General features: G+C 44.2%; 1 protein-coding gene across 4 annotated transcripts in view; it reads right to left on the reverse strand.

Annotated features, from left to right (window-relative positions):
- The window catches only part of LOC306924832 (growth factor receptor-bound protein 10-like), a 111,225-nt gene that overhangs the window by 85,239 nt on the left and 4,079 nt on the right, over positions 1–21,907 (reverse strand). The window contains exon 1 of one of the 4 annotated variants that reach the window (XM_079503491.1): positions 20,905–21,076. The exons of the other annotated variants lie outside the window; for them this stretch is intronic. The gene's annotated coding sequence lies outside the window, so the exon portion shown is untranslated. Of the gene's footprint in view, positions 1–20,904; positions 21,077–21,907 lie in introns of those variants that run through there. 4 annotated transcript variants of the gene reach the window in all.

Here is a 21,907-nt window from a genome sequence, read left to right on the forward strand (position 1 = left end):
AAGGTGCTTTTGTTGGTGCGCTCGCCACTCTATAGAGGCTCCTCAACATGTCAATTCAAAGTTAGGGTTGATTGGACATTATGTGCATGATATATGGTGTTTTTATTTTCAGCCTCTCTCCCACTCATTTTGAAAGTCAATTACAGACGTTGGTGTGTCAGAAGTCACAAGAGAAGCCGCAAACTTATATGCAGCGATCTTGCTCCCCCCCTATAATCTCCCCCTGTCAATGTACTGACAGCAAGTAGACTTGAAAAAAATAATAATAATCACAAGTCGTTAATGCCATAGCGTGTCATGGAACATGGGAAAAAGCTCAAACGTATTAAAATAACTCACGTTAGTCACGTTTCTGACATAGGACTGTATACACAGTAAAATAGAGTGTTCATTTAACTCAGAGAGTACAAGGGTTCCCTTTGTTCCATTTCTACACTCTATTGAGTTAAATTAACATTCAGGATTTCACTGTGTGCCAGCTCTAGAGGGACACCAAACACATGCACCTATATTTTAATCACACCCTTACAATTATCAGTCATTCCAGTGCAGGGATTAGTCCCCCCTAGAGCTCTTTGATTTGACTCCTTCCACATGAACAGTAAACTGAAACCTAAGCATCTCTGACCTTAACAGTGCAATTATCCAAGCGGCATACGCGCACTAGAAAGGGGGACTGTGGGGAGTGCCAGCTGTACCCAGTGGCGAGGTGACCGCATCTGGATTAATTAATGTGATTTCGTTTTACTCAACCTTGCATGAAAGGAGAATGTTAGCCAGTGGACTTCAAACGCAGGAGCTTCATGACAGACCTTTACAGTGCCCCTGCTATTGATGGTGAGAACAAGCAGTGGTAAGCTAAAGACGTTAGAACTTATGGTATTTGCCATTGCAGTCAATGCACCAGCCTACTGGTTTTCTGTAGTTGCAGTGGAATGAAAGTGTTAGCTCAATCATTGGACTGTGGGGGTTAACAAGGTGACGTGTGCTTACATTGCCAGGGTCCAGCTTTAACATCCCTGGGTGATAAACCCTACAGAGAACCCTGGGCCTGGGATCATCAGCAGTCCAAGCTATTTAAAGTAAAGCCTAATTGAAGCACTAGCTATTCTAACTATTTCCCCGAACAGATCTCCTCCTTCACAAGTGCTGGTGCTGAATCAGTTGTTGGTGCTGGTCAGCTCAGTAGACCCAAGATGGGTGTTGAGGACACTTATAATGTTATAACTATGTTCTCTTCACAATTTTGGGACGACTAAATAGGAAATCTGAGTAAATGAACCCTAGGCAACACATTAGTAATTAAATACACATTAGTAGAGTGCAAAGAGTAGTGCTTCAAAGAAACAAGGATACCATGTAACCAAACATCAAATCTAGCATCTGTCTAAACTAAACATATATAGATTATATACAGCAAAATACAAAATGACAGATGCTTTCCCATGTAAAAAAAAAGCATATTAACCACATCATCTATTGAATATACACCGATATACCGATTTGGGTCATATTGATCCAGTTCAAACTTGATATTATTGCGACCGAAGGTCGCAGTTAACTACAGAATCGTGCATTTCCCGTCAGTGTGTTGGTCGGGCACGTGACACGTGACATCATCAAGGATGGAGCACATGACATCATCAGCGATGGAGATCCCTGATGTCATCAATATTGGCCAGCAATTCTACATCTGACCTCAAACCTCAAACCCTTAGATCTCCATATATGGAGCTGACCTGTTCTGACATTCCATGTTGATCCTTCCCCATCCATCCTTCCTCTTCGATGTCTCCCTTTTGACTGATACCTATCCATTTTAAATCTAGACGGGCCTGCCCCAAAGTTATTAGTGCAGCCGCGCCAGGCAGCCGGCGAAAACTAGAGTTCTCAACAGGCCCGGAAATTAAGATCCTACCCCCCATGCCAAAGCACCAGCGCTCGCCCAGCAGTCTGCTGTCACCCAGACGGATACGTGCAAGCGACCTCGCCCGAGGTCGCTTCTCGCCCTCAGGCGTCTTACTGGTATGCATTTACTATTTTTATTTATTTATTTTATGAGACAAAAAGCACATTTCTGTGAAGAATACCAAATGTAAACTTATTTATAAACGTATTAGCCAAGTCATCTGCACTCCAAAATACCCAATGTTAGAAGACCCATACCAATTTTGCACTCTAGGTCCTCGTTTAGCTCACACATTTGTAAGAGTTTATAGACATGTAACACCCGGGAAGTCCACATCTTAACCACTAAGCCAAAGGGATATCCCTATGACTTGGGGGAGATATTAGACTTTTGAGAGGCCATCAGGCTGAGGCTGTGAGCCACTCTGCTACACTCACCCCCCTTTTGACCTCCTCTCACAGGGAAACCTGTCACAGCACCATTGTGCTGTGACACCCGGAATCGAACCTGGGTCTGCCACGTGAAAGTCCACATCTTAACCACTAACCCAAAGGGATATACCTATAACTCGAGGGAGATTAGACTTTTGAGGCCATCAGGCTAAGGCCGTGAACCACTCTGCTAAAGACACATTAAATAACAGTTATAAAGTAGGCCTAGTTCCATTGCTGAAGCATTTTTAAAAAAAAAGCGCAATAAAAAAAGACAGCTCGAGTGTACCGTCTGTGAAATGGAAATATTAAACTTTTAACCTCACATACTGTATGTAGGCCAACTCAAAAATAAATGAGGTCATGTGAGCTACACTGCCAAATGTTCCCTGTAAACTAAGGAGCTGATTTCAACCTGACTGACTATCTTGTTGTCTGAGTGTCTATTAACGTGTCTGCCTGTTTTTCAACTGCCTTCTGCCAGGATGTCTGTGATCTGCCAACCTGTCAATGAAACAGCTTTGTATCTCTAGTGGTTTCTACGTCCTCATATGCACCATTGATTTGTAGAGTTTATACTTCATGTAAACAAGGTGTTATTTTAAGTTTGGGCATAGTGGACAACAAGTCAGTGTAGTGACATCAACATGTTGTAAAAAAACAGGTTGTAATACACTTATTTGCACAGTACATATAACAAAACAGCATTTCAGTTTTCAGCTTCATGCCATGCTAAATATTACTAAATGAAAGTTAAGTAACAACAAAGTATTACATTGTTATAATGTAGAGGAGTTATGTTTATGTTAAGTTCCCGATATTGGCCCCTAGGGGCTACATCGCGCCTTTATACCCAAAAGGATCAAAGTGTCTTGAACCAATGTTAAAAAAAACAGGAATTCATACATTATGAATTAATAACCAGCTGCTGCCGTATATCTCCAGAATTGTGCTATGAAATGTAAATATCTGTGTCTATCTGTATTTAATGTGTGTGGAAACCACAACAGGATGTGTCCAGGTGACTCTAGTGTAGCCTTAGCCTACTACAAATGAAACCAAAGGACCCTTTTCTAATAAACTCTGAGACTGTACAAATGGACTGTTATGGGTCCATTTGGTTGTACCCTCACCGACCTCCACGGGGACCCGCCTTATCCGCAGACCCCCACGCAGAACACCGGACCCCCGCGGAGGTCGGCGCGGGGGTCGGCACGGGGGTCCACGATAGTCTGCGTGGGGGTCTGCGGATAAGGGGGGTCCCTGCGGAGGTCGGCGCAGGGGTCCGCAGTAGTCTGCGAAGCATGTCGTTCACGTTGAAGCGGACTTGGCAACCCACTCATCAGTAGGACTACCGGTGTCGGTCATAGGCATTCTATGACCAGCTTAGCAGCTGGTCAAAAGTTGACACTTTGGCGTGAGGGGGATGCTAGTATTATGGGGTAAGCCAAAATGTTAAATTACTGATTACGGCTTCATCCTCTCTGCGATGATGGTTGGGCTTGGCCTTAGGCGATTTGTGGCACTAGACTAGAGTAGGGTTTAATATTTTCCCGGATTTGGCTCATTTTAATTCCCGGGAATTTGCGGACATTTTCCCGGGCTCCCGCGGGAATTCCCGTCAGAAAAAAAAGAAAAGAAGTGCCCACCAAAATGCATTTATATGTATAGATACTTCATATGTTCAATAGAATAGTGATGTTTTTTGGTTTAAAACGTTGTATTTGAACGAAATATGAACATATAGCCTACAATAAAAGTATTAAATTAAAATATTAATAATGTTATAGGCCTACTACGCTATTCAGAAAAAGGGACACAGGAGTTTGCACTAATGTGACTGTCGAAGCACGGGGAAAAAACGACCTCACGTCTTTCACATAGATACCTTAGCCATGGTCTTTCACCCTTTGAGCATGCAGTGGGTCCTCTTCTCCGCTGCAGAGAATGTGATCATCCCGCTTTGTACTTTATGAAAAGTCCGATTGGGTGTTAAATTAGCCAGCACGTCCAGTGCACAGCACACTGATTATTAGAGAGCGAGAGCGAGAGCGAGAGAGGGAGAGGGAGAGAGAGAGAGAGAGAGAGACGCTGCGTGCTGGTGGTTATTATAAAACAAATTGTAGCCTACTCATCTTTGTTTGTGTTCCGTTTCACGTTATTGCTGCACACATGCAGGCAAAAGCAAAAAGGGGTTTAGAAGTGACAATGTCCATCACAGGGAAAGGAAACTCCTCGCTCCGTCCGTAATACACACAATTCTCACAGAGTGACTGATTAGGCTAATGATTGACAGGTGCAGCAGCTTTGGGAGCGTGCCTGAAGATGTCTGTCAGACATTCATATTTTGCTAAAGTGTATATAAACTCTGTAGGCCTATCTGATTAATTGCGGGAGGATGCAGGATTCGCGGGGCCCCACTGATTTAATCTTGACCGGCCGGCGGCCGTGCCTGCCCGCCCGCAGGTAGGCTATTTAAATACCGCCCGCGCCGCCAACATTTACGTTGGGTCCCGCTGGCTCCAGTTCCCGTTGCAGGCTTGCAGCCCTCGAGTGTAATCCATAATTCCATATAAATATCATCAAACATGTTTGAAAATGATGGGAGGGTTCAGATTGGACATTTGATCACTCATAGATAAGGGGAAAGAACGCGCACTGTGTGAAAACTCCTTTAGTGTAATTTCCCTACAAGAAAAAAAAAACTCCGGGACAACGGGTCCCGAAGAAATTTCCGGGCGGGAAATTGCGTGCCCTATTCCCGGGAGGCCCGAAATCCCGGGATCCCGGCATTAATCCCTAGACTAGAGGAAAGGCAATGTCACCAGAATCAGTAGGGTTCATTGAAATTCCCAGAATTTCCCACATTATATAACAAATGATAAAAACATTGTCCAGTGTCAACACACAAAAATGGGAGTAAGTCGTTTTCTATTTTACTGTATTTTAGTTTATTGGAAAATGAGCATCAAATGAGCTATTAAGGCGAAACGCAGTCCAGTGCACACAGGGCCAGGTGGGTAGAAAAAATTAAGAGAAACCGCTGATGGTCTCCTAGCTGGAGTTACTGACAGCCACTGATAGCCTGGGATCAGGTCTCTCCATTTCTGAGGCTTCATACAAAAATAGCACAACTCAGGGTTGCAACAATTAGGGTTGCATTTCCATTTACTTCATCCAAAATGTGGATTTCCTTCAGCATTCAATCATATCATAATGAAATGGGCAGAAGAAGTCCATCAAACCTACCATGCCATATTTAAATGAAAACTGGAATTAATTCTGGTGGTGCTGCAGAGATCCAGATGAGTAGCGTTATAATAGCGTCGTTTTATGTCAGTATTGGGATGTCGGTCTAACCCTAACCCTAGGGTAGTCAGATTTATGTGGTGTTGGATTATTGGGACGTCGGACTAAAGCAAAACATTCAGTAAACGAATATCGGAGCACGGAAAAAAAGAATCAACCTCACGTAATGTTAATCACATTTGCACACTGCCGCAGAATATTGCGTCCATAAAAAAAGTTTTCGGACCAGGGTCGATTTTATTAGTTTTTGCAGCTGTCATTCGCATAGCTAGACATGGTCTTTCACCCGTAGTTTGAGCAGTGCTGTGTCCTTCCAGACCAACATGATCTCTGCTGAGAAGTTGATCATATCGTTGAAGAACACAAAGAACTTTATGAAAAGTGGGTGTGAAAATAGGAAGCCACACACACACACACACACACACTTGTGTGTGTCAAATGGTTAATCAGACTAATCAATTTAGATGCTTCTCTATTATTTGATTAACCTACATACATGAGCTAAATGAAGTCAGTTATTGGTTCTAAACACTGGTTTCTGTAGATTTTCGGTTAACAACGCAACTGGATGTTACTTATGTTAATTACACTGTGTGGCGTCAGACCGGATATGGATCTCTCACTCGGCGATCAAAAAGGCTGACTGTGACCATTACAGCGGCCATTGAATAAAGCATGTATTGACCACTAATGTCATCTGGGACAAGGAATTGGAGATAAAGGCGATCAAAAGAAACAGATACAGTGTGTGCAGACGCCGACCAAGATGGTGCGCAGTTGCGCATCGTTTACACCATGACCTAACAACCAACCAAGTGCTAATGTAAGAAGCATTAGGACTTGATCGTAGTTCTACGCCAAAAGCGGGGAATGTGTTAATTGCCCAGCAGCACTATTACACATTTCAGTTGATTGGAGTGGACACAGCTTTAACATGGAGCCGTTCAGCTCTGCTCAGTCCTCTGTGGAATGCAGAGTGCACATTCTTTCCGTATAGGGTACCGGGTAAAAAAAAGAAATTATGCAATACAGCAACCCCCAACCCCCAGGAATGGCATGCATTGATTTGTAGTCCAGTCAGGGAAAAGAAGGGTGGAGAGAAAGCTGAGAGAAAGTGAGGAACATATGGTTGAGTGAGAGAGTGTGTGTGTGTGTGTGTGTTCGCTTGTGTGTGTGTGTGTGTGTGTGTGTGTGTGTGTGTGTGTGTGTGTGTGTGTGTGTGTGTGTGTGTGTGTGTGTGTGTGCGTATGCAACGGCATGTATCCTTGTAAACTGGCAACAAGTAAGCCATGGAGGGCGGAAGGGGTGTAAGCAAGCATTCATACAACGATTAGCTTCTCAGAGGGGAGAGGGCCCCACCCCCTACTGTGCCTTCAGACTCTACGTCTCCCATGATTCCCCCCCAGCCTCTCAATCTTTCTTTTCTATAACTCAAACAACACACCCACACATACACATGCATATGCACACACCGTGCAACCATGCATGCGTGCACACTAGGACTGGTGCTACTACACACCAGTGGTACGCTTCCTCCTTCAGTATCAGAAGGTCAGAAGAGGCCCTTTCTTTCTTGGGGCAGGGGTCAGGTAGAGCGTTTCATCTGCGAAGGCCCGCCACTCTGGCCGCGAGCGTGCTTGACACCACTTATCTTCAAATGAAAGTGTCAAAGGCCTTGGGTTAAAGCCACTGCTGTCCCCTGGGAGCGTGTGTGTGTGTGTGTGTGTGTGTGTGTGTGTGTGTGTGTGTGTGTGTGTGTGTGTGTGTGTGTGTGTGTGTGTGTGTGTGCATGCCTGCTTGCCTGTGATGTGCGTACATGTGTGTAGGACTCTGTAATAGACGCTGATGATCTACACAGTGGTTCCCAAACTGGGGGTCAGGACCCACAGGGGGTCCCCAATTTATTTTGGGGTGTCCCCAGAATGATTAGCTTAATGTGCAACATAGTTTTCTCACTCAACAGTAAACAAACCAAGTTATATGCATATTTCAAAATGTATGCCCATATGATGACCATGGATGTGGTCTAAGTGTGAAAAACTTCACTAGATCTTTAAGGCCAAATTGACAAATATTACGTAAGAAATAGGCAAACTGTTACGTCTCGCTCCCCATCGACTCCACATCCGAGACCCTCCACTCTGACCGAACGCCCATTTCCATTGACGAGTGACGCCATGCACGTAAGCGTGAGAGGGCTTCCAAGCATCACACTGCTGTCAGGCCATATTCCTCAGCCCCCAACAGTCTCACTCGGCCCGAGCAAGGTCCATCTGCTTCGTCCAGTCCCACAGAGGACTCCATGCAACTGGGCCGAATCCATGTGACTCCCAGGGGTCGCTCCGGCTGAGCGCGAGCACCGCCGCCGCCGGCTACATGGACTCTGTATGTATTGTGCCAGCTCAGCGCACAGTGTTCGCTCCTGTCCCATTCTGCTCCTCAAGGTGTCCACTTCCTGGCCACCAGGGGGTGTAGTTTCATCTACTCAGGGTTTTCGGGTGAGCTACTTCCCAGCCGCACCAGTGTTGCCAGATTCCCTGTCACTCTCGCCTGGCAGGGACAGACACCAGCTCTTATCAACTCCGGGGCAGATGAGAGCTTTATTGACCTCCAGTATGCTCAGAAGGTGGGCCTCCCTGTGTCTCCTCTCAAGAGGCCTTTGTCTGCCTTCACTCTGAATGGTCATTCCTTGGGCCCCATCACACACCGGGCTCATCCCATCACCCTCACTGTCTCTGGAAACCACCCCCCCGGGGGGGCTTTAACTCCGCTTTGCCTCTCCTTGTTGTGCATTTGGGTCACACCACACTCGAGTCATAACAGAAACATTGTGAAAGTAGACGATCTACAAGCATGTATATTGCTATTTTCACAATATTTATCTTTGGAACTGATTCAATTAATGTAAGTTAATTTAACCTAGGGCCATTACCGAGAAGTGCGCAATGCGGTCAAGTTACACTAAAATAAAGCTAAAATGAAGATCACTTGCACTGGCACAGGTTTTGAGCATCAGGTTTTTATGCTTAGGTTGTACATAACTCGAGAGGACGTAGCATCTGTATATACGTTTGGAGACCACACTGTCCATGAAAACATTGGCTGAGAATATGTTTTGACCCTATCCATCTGTATTCTGTTCGTCCATCCGTCCGTTTGTTTGTCTGTGATCAGCTAATCTCCAGTACAGTTTGCTTGATTGCAGCAAAACTGACAAAAACACAAATCTGAAGAAAGTTTTAAATTCGGATAGGTTTATTAGAATTGAAGCTGTTGTCATTCACAATGGCTCCTAGCTGCGGCGTTGCAGTGTGGGAGCAGACTTCCGCGTTATGTATATGTCAGGGCTTAGGAGGCAGCTAATCATGACCAGAGTAGTATAGTAAGAGAGTGGCGACACTAGCGTTGACTCCCATTGTAACAATGGAATGCGGAAGTGGTCATTCTATCTCAATGGGATAGTTCCAGTCATAGGAGCAATGTTTGGAACTATAGCCCATAGGCACCCGCTTTGCGGCGAGATCAAAGCGTGTCGCTACTCTCCTACTCTACACTCTGATCATGACTAGGTCGCTACTACGCGATTGGCTGGCGGCGTTTCTGAGTATGGGGTCAGACTATTGGCTTAGGCGGAATTTCAGAGTATGGGGTCAGACTCCCATTGGCTTAGGCCGCATGGGGTCAGACTCCCATTGGCTTTGGTTGCAGGCTAAAAAGTTTAGGAACCACTGCTATAGGCTACCAACAGATTGTCATCTCACCATTTCAAATCCCTACAATCCTAGATTGATGATCAGTGTGGGAAGTAGCCTAAGCGAGACAAGTAGTTGGCCAACAACGAAATAATATATAATGGTGCCCACTTGTATTTGCACTAACATGAAATTTAACACATTTAACACATCTTAATCCTAACTACCAGTCCACACAAATGATTTGCAACGCAACAAGTCAACTTGCACCAAGTTGCAGCGGTCTGAATTGACCCATTGCTGGTCGGTGCAGTTTATGTGATTCTGGTCACGGCCACACAGCCAACTCAAGGTACGGCCACGGAGCCGACTTGGGGACCCAACGCAGCTCCTCCAAGGAAAACAAACAAATTAACGGAGCTGAACGTGAATCCCCCCCACCGCCCACCCCTTTTTTTCCCTCACTGTATATGTTTCTTTTCCCTTTTTACCTCCTTTATGATGAATTCCTGTTCTGTCCTTTGTCTATATAGAAGTGTCTATTTGTACGTCTCTAAATGTTTTTGATGATTTGAACATGGTGGACCCTATTGGAAACAAGTGTAATGCTTAATTGGGTCGTCCACTCACAGTTAACAGCCTTTGTATTGAGTTTGTGCTTGAAATGTACTGTAATTCTGCAAACTGTTAATACATTTTTCAATCAATCAATCAATGGTTGCAGTTGCAATTTGTTGCATTGCAAATCATTGGTGTGGACTGTGAAGGGGTTGCATTATCATATCTCTGCTGTCAGGCAGAAACCAGCTATCTCCAAAATGTAAATGCCTAAGGAAATGAAGAAAAACAAATGTTTAAATCAAAGCAATACTGCCTCATCAAAGTTGGTGTTATGACTTGTTTATATATTGTCAGATACGTGTATGTGTCAGTCATTATATTATCACCACTTTACCCGAATCCAGCTCAAGTGGAGTTAGATTTTGTCCATCATTGATAAGAACAGCTGACAATGAATCTCCAAGCTGCTCTACCGCTGCAGGGGAAACCAGCTAACTCCACCCCCTCTGGTGGAGTTGATTTGTGAAGGAAAAAAATGCTCTGTAGCCCCAACCATGAGCCGAGAAGATAGATTTGGAGAAGAAATGATGTCCTGCATGGTCACACCCAAAGTACGAAACCTTCCCAGCCACCCCTCCCTTCACTACAGGAACCCTAGTGTCCACATTATGGTCATGTCATAATAGCCGAACATTCACTGATATACAAGCTCACAACTTGTAGAAGCTTGTAGATCTGCTGTTTTCAGCAAAAGGGACAAAAGGTAGGGGACGAAACTGCAGATCCCTAGGAGACACTGGTCAACGAAGTAGTGCTTAAAGGACCACTTCACCACTTTTCAACCTATCTTCATATACTAGTCCTTAATAATCATGTTAAAATGGCTACCATTTTTTTCTACTCAGTCTGTGTCTCATAGGAGGACTGTGGGCAGTTCAGAAACCCGTCCACCAGTGACATCATCGATGGGGAATCCAAGCTATTAGAAACTGCAGGCTTTCTAGTCCTGAAAAGTTGCAATGCAAAAATGGAAGCCATCGTTCTCACGATAATAAAAATCTAAACATCTTTGTAAAAAAATATAGTTTAAAACAAAATCTGCCTAACGATGATGTCACTGGTGGACGGGTTTCTGAACTGCCCACAGTCCTTCTATGAGAAGCAGACCGAGTAGAAAAAAACTGTGCCATTTTATCATGATTATTAGTGAGGACCAATTATATGAAGATAGGTTGAAAAGTGGTGAAGTGGTCCTTTAAGCTATAAGAAATACGAAAACAATCACTCATTTTTAGCAAGCAACACAATCACATTGGGCTGCACTGCCTATGTATAGTAGACCAACACCTGACCACCAGGGCCGCTTTAAGGGTAGTGCGAGTGGTGCGGCCGCACAGGGCCTCGCGCATGCGAGGCCTCGCGCTAGGCAGTGTTTTTTTTTTTTTAAGAAACAATAATCGCATAGTCGCAGTTGATTTTTCACCTATTTAAGCTGCGGTCGGTTTGGAGCCGCCCCCCCCAGGGTGGCCTCCGACGGCCGCGCGTCGCCTCCTCCTCCTCCTAACCGGCGTCACTTATTCATCCTCCCGTTAAGCAACGCCCGGCCGTCCGGTCGTGGGGCCCCCTGTTGTCCCCCTTTGCGCTGCGCAGTGCCGTGCTAGCTTGCGCTGCAGAATTAGAGCAGATCTACAAGCTCACAATGCGTTGCAGCGCGACGCGTTGTGAGCTTGTAGATCGGCCGCGCGACCGCGCAACGCAGTCGAATTATACACTGAAGTATGTATTAATTAATTACAATGTGTGCGCTAACACGCGCGCACATTGTTCCCCCAAAACATATCGCACAGGGCCTCGCATTTCTCCCAGACGCCTCTGCTGACCACCTCCTCCTCCTCCTCCTCCTCCTCCTCCTCCAACCCCTGCCTTGATGCTAGATCACCCTCTCTACAGCCCCTCACCGCACGGAACATAAACAGCGTCTTAATTTGCGAGATGGCATGGATCAACTTCGTGTCTGGGGACCTGTCAAGATTAAGAACCCAATGAAGTGAATACGGTGACCGGCGTGGCACACACCCTCTCCGTGAGTTCAGGTCAGTTATTGTATTGTAACATGTTTGAACCAGCCAGATTGCATTAGGTAAAAGCATTATGTGCACACTGTTAACTGTCAAAACGTCCCATACGGAGGCGACCTATGGAACCGTGTGATGATGTATGCCAGGGGTTGGGGGCGAACAGCTATGATGTGTGTCTCTTACTCTAATAGTCCGGTAGCTTAGCAAAAATATGTGGACACGGCGGACAAAAGTGGCAATTGTTTTCCACATGCTCACGTTACATTTCATTTTGGACGGGGGCCATGTCATCAAGATGGCAGAAGGCGGCCATCTTGGCGTTCAAAGATGGCCGCCATGTAATATCTCAGCTTCCAAGTCACTTAGAAGGTCAAGCTTGGTGTCAAAAGATGCCAAGATTTGAACATTTGGTTCATTCTGGCAATATATCTACAACTCAACATATGATTTTCATTAAATTTGATAGATCTGACTCTTATTTCCTTTAAATTTTCAAATGATTTACATCAGGAAGCAAGTGTTGAACCCCATTCAATTGTAGCCTTCAGGTCGGTGCGGGGGTCTGTGATAGTCTGCGTGGGGGTCTGCGGATAAGGGGGGTCCCCGCGTTTGTCGGCGGGGGGGTCTGTGATAGTCTGCGTGGGGGTCCGGATAAGGGGGGTCCCCGCGTTTGTCGGCGGGGGGGTCCGCGGTAGTCTGCGATGCGTGTCGTCATGCCGTTCACGTTGATGCGTGTGGTTTATTTTCCACATGCCTGGTTGCTGGCGTCAATTTCCACATGGCTAGTATTATGTTGTGACTCTTCTTCATGGCGTGCAGACTATGGGATGTTATAGGTTGTTGCTGGAGACAAGGCAGCCAATCAGCAATCAGAAGTACTCGTCAGTATGGTTGCCAGTGTTGCCAACTGTCGTGACAGAAATAAGCTAACCAACAGCTCCAAAAAACAGCCAAGTAACTGTGAGGAAAAAAACAATTCAAGTTTGGCTGGAAATAAGCAGACTTGGCAACCCACTCATCAGTAGGACTACCGGTGTCGGTCTGGTCGTCTAAGTTTCATAGGCATTCTATGACCAGCTTAGCAGCTAGTATAAACTAATACATTATTTTAAAATGTACTTTTCATGATATAAACACATGAAATGAAAGAAAATACTATAAAGTGTTCACTTTATAGTCTCCCCATTGTTTTATGTGAGAGCTCGATAGGCTTACATTTTATAAAGTTCTTATTATTTTGATTCAAGTTAATACAAAAATATGGCTATAAATAGACTAGGTTGTGTAAAGTTTCAGGTGTTGTGGGGTGTGTGATCTACGTTGACATGTCGAAGGGGGTGCATGGGCTAAAAGGTTTGGGAACCTACTGTACTGCAGTACAGCTCTGGTCTAGTGATCCCCCTCCCATCCCCCATCCCACCCCAGAGTTCTACACACAATCAATTCCAATGTATCTATTTTTATACCTGTGACTGGCAACTCAACTTGAACTTGACATTGAAAGGAGTCTAGCTTTACCCAGATTAAAAGGGGACTAAACTAGTAAAAACCTAATCCTGGACAGAATTAATTAAGAATCATGTGTTCCTCAGACAGCTCACTGAATAGCATAGTGCTCCAGTGCTTGCACATTTGTCTGTGAATCTAGGCACTGTCATACTGGTACAAGACCATAAATTATAAAGAAGCTGAAAATAGCATTTCAGGGATTATCACGCTGACAAGCCTTGACCGGTGTGTTCAGTTTCCGGTACCGAGCACTGGCCTGGTTTTTGCGTTGGTGAAATAGGCGCTCTCCCCCTCTCTACCTCTTGAAACCAAGCCCCCAGCCATTCCAGTATCAGATTTTTAGCGTTAAAAATTAGGCTGAGTAAGTGAGTATGCGACCGTATGTGCATTGTGTGTGTACAGTGCACACGTGTGGAAGCATGTATTGTAGAGGATATGGCAATATTTTCAAGAGAGGGGGAGCAAGATCGGGGGGGGGGGGGATTAAACAGAGCATCTCTGTCCTCCTCTGTTTGAATCAGCAGATCAGATGGCGGTCACTCAATCCTCACTAGATGCTCTTGTTGCACATGTTGATTATTCTTTAATTGGCAGCTTTCATTATTTGGGAGCAGCAGCGTAAAGTGGGGCTGTAAGAGAGGGCCTGATGTCATGCCGGGGGAGGCTGAATAGCAGCAGTCTTTGAGAGAAAGGCCTTGTGGAGACATGGACAGTGCCTAATTGGATGAGGATTACATTGGGTTGCTTGAGAGGACTGGTCTTATGCAATAGGAGAGATGAATGGAGAAGGCTTGGGGAGCCCTGGTGCCTCTGCACAAGCTGGCTGCTATGGTGGCCCAGACTGGCTCTATGAAATGGATTCAACGTCCTCAGTCCAGCGTCTTATGACACCATCTCGTATGACACACAGCACAGCAAAATCGTCACTGTTAACTGTGAACTAGAAAAAAGTGCTCCTTGGAGCAGATGTTTGGACAAAATGTGTATAAGTGCAAATATGTGCCTCCTGGTGGCGCTATAATAGGGCAATGTTAAAAGGGTGGCATTAATTGTTCCTTATAGTGGAAATGTGCACACAAAGTTTCACAGCTGGAGGACGCTTTGTTCATGATTAGAGGCATTTTGTTAAAAATGGGCCACACCTGCAAACTTTAGATGTCAATCTTACCCAACTACAATGTAATATTTTAAATCCGTCTTGATCACATGACTATAAAGATCATGTGTACCGATTAGCGTGATATTTGGATAAACTCTGAAGGAGTAAGGACTAATATAAAAAAAGTGTTACGTTTTTCCTTGGCATCTAGGGACTGTGCATACAAACTTTTACGCAGATCAGTACAGCTATAGGTAAAAACACGAATTGGCCTGTTATAGCGCCACCATGCGGCTGATTTTAAAATGTTTAAGTGCTTCCTCTGCCTAGTGGGAATGTGGGTGTTAAGTTTCACGGAAATCGGACGCTGTGTTCATGATTTGAGGCATTTTGTTCAAAACAGAACAATCCTGTTAACTTTGGAAGCCAATCATAGCATCATCTGCTCTGAAGACATGACTGTGGTGGCAATTGTAAGTTTGGATAACACTGGTAGCATCTCCTCCATTATTTTCCAGTGGTCATTGGAGAGATCAAGCACTCTCGCGTCCGCCAGTTTAGTGACTCTGCGGTCTGACAGCACGGCTGTGACTGCCCATCTCAGCTCTACGAGTCGCTCGAACATGTCGTATACTGAATTCCAGCGGGTTTTGCAGGACTGGATCAACTTTTTGTGACCGTGAGTGTCCGGGTTGTTCATTCCCATCCCCTACTGCTTATTTTTCAGCGCTTCTGTTGCAGGACCACTTTTATTCAAATAACCAAGCGACCAGCAGCACCAATTACTTTGACCACATGTAAGGCAAACCCATCGTGAATAGCCAACTGTAACGTGTGCACGTAACAGGGCAACGAATCCCACTCCACATAAGCCTTGGACATAGCCTTGACGATGTTGGCTGCGTTGTCGTGGACACAAGCAACAGCAACAGCACTCTTAATAGTTTCTGCCAAATATTCGGAGGTGTGTCGTTCCGGCTTTGTATCAACAACACAGCGTGCAGTTTCCATTCTTGGTCAATGTGATGGCACGTTATGGTGATGCAACTCTCAAAGCTGTCCAGCAGTCTGTTGTGAGAGCAACATGCTCGGCTGTGGACAAGTTATTTCTCAGCTGAAGTGACGTATCTTTATACCGCTGTTCAATTTGTTTGGTGATTGTTGATCTCGCTGGTTCGCTAAAATTCATTAATTGACGGAAGCCTCTGTCCTCAATCATGCTGATAGGCTGCATGTCCAGCTCAATCATTTTGCAGACCCTTTGTGTGCGGTCCTCCACCCGACGACCATCACATCTTCTTGGGACTTGTACAAAGGACGCGAGTGTGTTTTGTTGCCTGGCCGTGCCCGAACTTTCGTCGACATTTACGAACGGGTGTTTGGCTACGATATGGTTTCGCATGCTGCTTGTGCCACTGCTGTATGCAAGCTCTGCTTCACAAAAATTACAAACAACTTTGTCGTCACCTTTCTTTTTGAAATGCTCCCAGACCACACTACGTTTAATTCGTTTCGCCATTTTCTCTCCTCGCACACCTGTCTGCCGCTCACTTAATAACTTTTTTTCTAAAGCTCCCGGGCCGCTGCGGAAGTCATTTCTCTCATTCTAGTGTGCTCGGTGTGCTCTCTTGGACATAAGACTAGACTACCCTCTTGCGCCTCCCTGGGTCGGTTTAACGTAATGACATCTCCCCATAACCAACAAATACCATCAGGAAAATGTGGAAATTAACCGTGAAGCTGATAAGAATATTCAGATATTTCTTAACGGTCGGCTAACCGGCTAGCTGGTTACCCGTTGACATCCCTACTGTAGGAGTTGCTAGTGCAGCAACAAAGATATATCCCTCCCTGCCTAGCTTCCTAGCCTGGATGGATGGATGCCTAGCTTCCCACCTGTGAACATAGCCAATTGTTCTCGGACACTCGTCCAAGTAGGCACAATGAGGATTCTAACCCAGTCTCCGTGATGGTGGGCAGGAAGCTTTCTCCAGCAGAATTTGAGCAACCGCTGTGCAGAGATGTGCTAAAATGTTTGGAAATTCGACTATCCATAATTGTCTCCACCAGGCCGAGGGCATGGGGAGAGATGTTTTGCACTCTGTCCGTTTGTCCGTCTGTAGACAGCTAATCTCTGGCACCGTTTGCTTGATCGCAGCCAAACTCTGCACACACACTCCCTGGATGCCAGAGCTGAACCTCTGCCTCAAAGTTTTCACATGGGCCTGTTATTGCGCCAAGAGGAGGCCGAGGAGATTAGCTTCCAAAGTTCGTAGGAGTTCTCCGTTTTTAACAAAATGCCACAAATCATGAACAGTGTGATTTCTGTGAAATTTGGCATACACATTCCCAGTAGGAAGAAAATTAAGAAATGCCACTTTAAAATTCTCAAATCAGCCTCATGGTGGCGCTATAACTGGCCTATTTGTGTTTTTACCTATTACTGCACCGATCTGTGTAAAACTTTGTATGCATATTCCCTAGAGGCCAAGGACAAACCTTTGCGTATTTTTCCCACATCTGCTCTTTATAGCTCCACCAGGAGACCCACTTATGTAAAAAACTTTGATATTACTCCAGATGATTTTATCCAAATTTCACGCTAATCCATCATGTGATCAAGACGGGGCCTGTTTGATTTCTCATATTCCATACTGATTGGCTAAGATTGACTTCCAATGTTTTTTCAGGAGTGTTGTGTACAAAATGCTGCAAAACATGAACGCAGCATCCGATTGCGGTGAAACTGAATGCATATTCCCACTAGGCTGATAGGAAGAAATGCCACTTGACATTTTTCTAAAAACGTTCCTATCCTGGTGGAGGCACTTTTTCTACTTTGACTATCGATTTGACTATCCATTATCCATTGATAATTATTACAGACAGTGCTTGAATTGGTCAAGTACCAGTATAGGTACCAGTTCTGCTGACTTTTTCCCCACCTGAGCACCCTTATTATTTATAATTACCAGTTACCTGTACATCTAGATGGTATGCATGTTGGGAAGCCATGCACAATTACGCACATCGTCTCCTTCAGCTTTCAAGGCTGCCAGCAACCACCTGGACTGAGGAAATTCCACAAGATTTATTTAGTCCAAACTATTACCTGAGTTTCACATTTGGAATTTTGGATACAGTGATAAACTGCTAAATATGAGGCCAATAAATGTCACTACAGGAGAGTCGTAATGAACAGAGCAGCAATGCCCCCACATTCAACCTCTTTCACGAAACATTTGCAATGCACTATTATCACTTTCATCGTTTATTTTATCACCTGAATTTTGGAATGATTAAAATGTATTAAATGCGTGTTTGGAAATATGTGGGAAGGTATGTGTTGCTTTTACTTCTGCAAAACTGAGGGTCAAATCTCAAATGAGTAAAATCAACGTTTCATTATATTTATAGATCAGGCTTCGATGAAAATATTAACAGACAGATTCCAAAGCTGTGGGACGCTTGGACAGTGGACACTGCAGGCTGAAACCTTCTACACACATTACAAAGTGCAAAATCCTAGACCTGAAATAAGTAGTCTAACAATGTTGTTACCCATCATGTGTGTAATCTTCTGGCCAGCACAAAGTTGTATCTCTTGACACATCTTGACCACTCTGACCTGCGACCTAACATTTTGTTTCACACCCCAGTACTAAATGGTCAAAAACTACAGTATCCACTCACGAGCAAACCGGTCATGATGATACCTTCGCCTGGCTGCAATCACTTAGTAGGCATAACACCCATTATAAATGAGAGATCCCCAAATCTATAGGAAAACAATAATCTAAAAAAAAAAAGACTCAAGAAAAGAACAAAGAGCTATGGGGTATCAGGTGAGGGCCATTATGAAACAAACCCAACACTTCAAATTCTACATTAGAAATTAAAGAAAATCCTCGCTGAGGCCTGTAGGCTGAAGTGTAACTAAAGTGCCAATCCAACAGAGCATGGCACCTTGGCATAGGCCAGGTGTACTACTGGCAAATGATTAGAATGGGATTGCATTGGTTCTTTTTACCTGCATATCCATTAATCAATCATCTATGCTATGATGAAGGTCTGATAGACAGAAAGCTAGATTTAAAGCAAAACTACATAGATTGTGAAGTAACATTTTGCTATCAGTTTGGACTCATTGATGCTGGACGCACTGTTTAGAAAAGATTTAGCTGGAAAGGTTATCCTTAAGGAGAATTCCATGCTAGAAGGCTTTCTTACTTTATTTGTAGTTGTTATGTCCCCACCAAAGAGGTTAAGTGAATTATTATTTCCCCTAATTTAAGCCCTCAATGGGGGGTTGGGTTTTGTGCTAATTCGCTTATGTCCATCGAAATAAGTAGTAAAGTGTGATTTTTGAGTGATGGAAATAAGCGAATTAGCACAACACCCCAATGCCCCATTCAATTCATTGAGGGCTTATATTAGGGGAAATTATCCTTTAATATTGAGGATACTGTACTTACACCTTTGTGTTTTTATTTATTTATTTACCTTTTATTAGACTTTACAAGTGGTAAAACTATACACAGCAGGAGGTAACACTGTACAAAACAAAATAAATGTATATGGCGTATATTTAATAATAACCCATTCTGGACGGGAACCCGTTTTGGAGCAGATCTACAAGCTCATAGCGCGCCACCGAGTGGCGGAGATCTAAGGGTGGTACCGAGGACATTCTCTTTGTACAGGGTTTGATGAGGGCCGAGGTAAGGCCGGGCCTTAATTTTCAGGCCTGTTGAGAACTAGTTTTCGCCGGCTGCCGGGCGAGGCTGCACTAATAACTTTGGTGCCGGTCAGGTTGTGGCCTCCTGGTGGCACTATAATAGGCCAATGTGAAAAGGGTTGCCATTTCTTCTTACGCCTTGGATAGTAATTGGATGATTTGAGGCATTTTGTTCCAAAAATGTGTTTTGCAAAACTCCACCTGTTGGTGGCGCTATAACAGGCCAATGTGAAAAGGGTGGGATATATTCCTCAGGCTAGTAGGAAAGTCTGTGAAAGATTTCACGTAAATTGCACGCTGCGTTCATGATGAGGCTTTTTGTTCAAAACGGGCCAATCCTGCAAACTTTGAAAGCCAATGTTAGCCAATTAGGATGGAATCTGAAATATCGGAGATCCGGCTTGAACACATGACTATGGAGATAGTGTGCAGGATTTTTGGACAGAATCTGGAGGAGTAATATAAAGAAAATGTTTTTCAAAAGTCGGCCGCCTGGTGGTGCTATAACAGGCCGTTCTGGAAAATTTGGGACAGAGGTTCATCGTTGGCATCCAGGGAGTGTGTGTGCAAAATTTGGCATTGACCGGGTTAACGGTGCCGGAGATTAGCTGTACACAGACAGACGGACGCACACACACACACACACACACACACACACACACACACACGGACAGAGTGCAAAACATACTCTCTCCCCATGCCTTCGGCCTGGTGGAGACAATAAAGAAATAAAGAAGTAATTAATTTAATTAATTTAATTTACTCTCTTGCTCTTAGGAATGTTAATAAACTTCCCTGCCTAAAAGAAAAGAAAGAAGGATTTTTTTACTCTCCAGTTCTTAGGAATGTGAACAAACTTGCCTAAACAAATCATATTAACAAAGACTTAGCTTAAGTCCCCAGTCTTAAGTATGAAAGTACACTACTCTTAAGCCCTAATCACATCTAAGTCAGTCTGGAAATACTTAAAAACCAGAGGGTAGAAAATGTAATTATGTACAAGTGAATACATGCATTCAAGGCCAAAAGTACCATTTTCAGAGGGTGAAAGGGAGAATCAGAATGAGTTTTCAGAAATACAAGAGTGGAAAAAGGCCTCCATTGTTCTCAAGTTTCTGACTGGGAAATATTTCGGTGAAAAAGCCCTTCTTACATTGGTACAGTATATCTACCAAAGCCAACCAACCATGGTTTGTTTTGATTTGACATTGCAAATTCCAGCTGTGTGTGTGTGTGTGTGTGTGTGTGTGTGTGTGTGTGTGTGTGTGTGTGTGTGTGTGTGTGTGTGTGTGTGTGTGTGTGTGTGTGTGTGTGTGTGTGTGTGTGTGTGTGTGTAGATAAGACAGAGTTAGAAACGTAGAGAAAAGTAGAGAAGTAGAGTTAGAAACAGGCGAACAGGAAGACAAAAAACACTGAGAAAACATAAATGAAAGAACTAGATAGGCATAAAGAATGGTGCACATACTGTATGTGGTACAGAGATGATCTTTTCTGGCATGTCACAGTATATCTACACATTCCCTCTGTACCCACCCACCTCAGTGAACAGCTCTCTGAAATGGTAAGGTGTTCAGTTACCTGCATTATAAAGGCAACATTCTTGCTTCTCACACAGTCTTAGGTTTCAGCCACATTTGGACCCACTCCAGACATTGAGAAACTCAATCCACTGTACACTGTGGTGGTTAGGCAAACAAGCATTGCATCACCTTGGGTCACAAGTGGAAGGTGGTGAGAGTCGGGTTCGTACAAGTCTGTATTTACAGTATGAAGGTGAAGGAGGGGAAAAATAATGATACCATGAAGCTTTTCCTCTGACAAGTAGTTAAGCACTCATTACTGACTTCAAGCAAAACCAAGATTTGATTACTCAGCTGTAGATGCGCAACTTGACATGTAAAACATTAATTGAGGTGTAATGTCACTGATAAGTGGTCGAATTAGTCAGTAGAATTGTTAACATGTTGTTAAGTGTAATTACAAACCAAAAATCAAACCCTGCTGTTTGTTTTAGAACATTCCACCTACATGTGGAAACTGAAATCAATCATAAAATCTGTGCAAAAGAGAAAAAGAAACATGAAAAATCTTGACCCCAGCATCCATATTCTGTGGTAGACTTTAGCTTGAAATAGCAGATTGGCAAGCTCACAACGTGTCGCAATATGAGCTTGGCGAAAGTAAGGGTGGGGCGATAGGCCAAAATATTCTTATCGACCATTGTCGGCACAAATTGACGATATATTCTCGCTAGAAAAACAATGTGAGACAGCTCCCCAGTCCTTTAAGCTCAACAACGCGTCGCAGATGCGTCACGTTGCCAGGGTCGGGTAAGTAATGAACGTGACTGCACGAACCAAGAAGACGAAACAACAATGTGACTGTATTTCTGCTGACAACAAAGAATTGTAAATTCTCTTAGAAATAAGCTAAGATCACAGGCTAGGAGATGAAGTGAAGTTGAAGCACAGTAGCCTACCTCAGTTTGCAGCAACTATGTGGTGAAACACATCCATCCAAGTTTGCTTTTTACAGTCTTTTTTATATCAAAAATAATAAATCGTGTCTCTGCGGGATAAAC

The sequence above is a fragment of the Electrona antarctica genome, assembly GCF_951216825.1.
Source record: "Electrona antarctica genome assembly, chromosome: 6".
Classification (NCBI taxonomy): Eukaryota; Metazoa; Chordata; class Actinopteri; order Myctophiformes; family Myctophidae; genus Electrona; species Electrona antarctica.